Below are 2,241 nucleotides of genomic sequence, written 5' to 3'. Positions count from 1 at the left end.
GTCTTTCATTGGTCCCTCTTTTAGTGAGATTTTTCAATTTTGATCATTACCCATTAATTATTTTTAATTGTCACAGGAGAAATGGACCATATACCATATAAGGTACTGTCTATCTGGTATGCAGTACTCTTAATGGTAGTACCCCTCTCTCTGAATCTGCAATAGGCCTTTTTTTTCCTGTTGGAGCACTGCAACTGATAGCATCTTTTCTTAACTTCTACAATAACAGAATGTTTACTGTGTTTATATAATTATCATTATTACTAGCCAAGCCACAACCTTATTTGGCAAAGCTGTAACCAAATTGCGGAAAGATCCCCCTAATCTGTGGTTGAATCGGTGGAACTTCTGTTGAAAAGGTTGACAGAGTTTATTTATGAATGATCTATTTTAATGTTGACGATCTTAATATATCTTGTCATTTATAGTTTATTCATGATTTCTCTGGGTAGTAGGTTGACAGGGGACCGGCCACCTGTTGAGATACTACCGCTACAGAGTTATGGGGTCCTTTGACTGGCCAGACAGTGCTACATTGGATCCTTCTCTCTGGTTACGGTTCACTATTCCTTGGCCTACAAATACACCGAATAGTCTGGCCTATTCTTTACAGATTCTCCTCTGTCCTCATAAACCTACCAACAGTGGGATTACCAAACAATTCTTCTTCACCAAAGGGGTTAACTACTGCACTGAAATTGTTCAGTGGTTAATTTCCTCTTGGTAAGGGTAGAAGAGATTCTTTAGCTATGGTAAGCAGCTTTTTTAGGAGAAATACACTCCAAAATCAAACAAATTGTTCTCTAGTCTTTGTAGTGCTATAGCTTCTGCACCATGGTCTTCCATTGTCTTGGCTTAGAGTTCTCTTGCTTGAGGGTACACCCGGGCATACTATTCTATCTCGTTTCTCTTCCTCTTGTTTTGTTAAAGTTTTTGTAGTTTATATAGGAAATATTTCTTTTAATGTTGTTACTGTTCTTAAGATATTTAATTTTCCTTGTTTCCTTCCTCAGTGGGCTATTTTCCCTATTGAAGCCCTGGCGCTTAAAGCGTCCTGCTTCTCCAGCTAGTGTTGTAGCTTAGCAAGTAATATTGATAATAATTCCCTAGCTGATGTCTTTGATAAATTCATCTTCATTATCCCAGCTTTAGTACCTTTTCTCACCACCATTCCCAAAATCCTTTTGGGATTTAAATGCAAAATAATCAAAACCCTTGCCCTTCTTTTAGCTTGACAACTTACACTGCACCTAGACAGTAAATTCTTGCTTGATTTCCTTTGTATTGTACACATAGTTCGTAAGAGCAAGCAAGGATGTTGGTTATGATGAATTTACACATTACTTGCTTCTCAAAGTCAAAGCTTTCCCCTTCGCTGGCAACAACCTTAAAATTTTGGTAGATTCTCTTTTTGTAATTGCTGTTATTGACATCATAAAGACTCATTCTCAATGGAAATATGTCTTTCATGTGTCTAATGTTGTCAACTATAATTCAACGAGTTGGGAATTGCTATTGGTTGATAGCTGAACGGAAGGATGCAGATGCTCTATAACTACAGATATAACTCGGAGGTAGACAAGTGAAGAGGTTTCCCGGGAATATATAGATACTGCTGAAATGTTTTAAAAACATTATACAGTAGATTCGGTCTGAGCAAAGATCTGGTAGTAATTTTAGCCTTCTGGAAGAGTTGTAAACTGTTTAGATGCTCTCTGTACAAAGATCTGACAGTGATTTTAGCCTTCTGGAAGAGTTGTAAACGTTATAGATGCTATCTGACCAAATATCTTCAAATTGACACTTGGCCACACAAGTTGTTGAGTATTTTGCCAATGGGGGATGTTTTCTTTTATATTTAAACTCCATGACTATAGTACAACCGTCTCTCGCTGGGCACTTTGACACTTGCCGGTAATTCCTTGAAATTAGATTATTTTATTGTAGTTTGGAGGCCAGGTCTAAGATATGTCAAGATAGTTGTAATTTTTGTAAGGTTTAAAAAGATTAAGTTTAATTTAACATTACTATAAATCAAAATTGTCCCGGAAATATTTCTGTTATATCTATTTTTTTTATAGTTTATATAGTTATGCAAGATTTGTTTGAATGTTGTTACTGTTCTTAAGATGTTTTATTTTAATTGTTCATTACTGCTATTGTAGACTTTACTTCCTTTCCCCACTGGGCTATTTTTTCCCTGTTTGGAACCCTTGGGCTTATAGCATCTTGCTTTTACAA

This window comes from Palaemon carinicauda, chromosome 1, assembly GCF_036898095.1.
Source record: "Palaemon carinicauda isolate YSFRI2023 chromosome 1, ASM3689809v2, whole genome shotgun sequence".
NCBI lineage: Eukaryota > Metazoa > Arthropoda > Malacostraca > Decapoda > Palaemonidae > Palaemon > Palaemon carinicauda.
Note: the sequence above shows the minus strand (reverse complement) of the source record.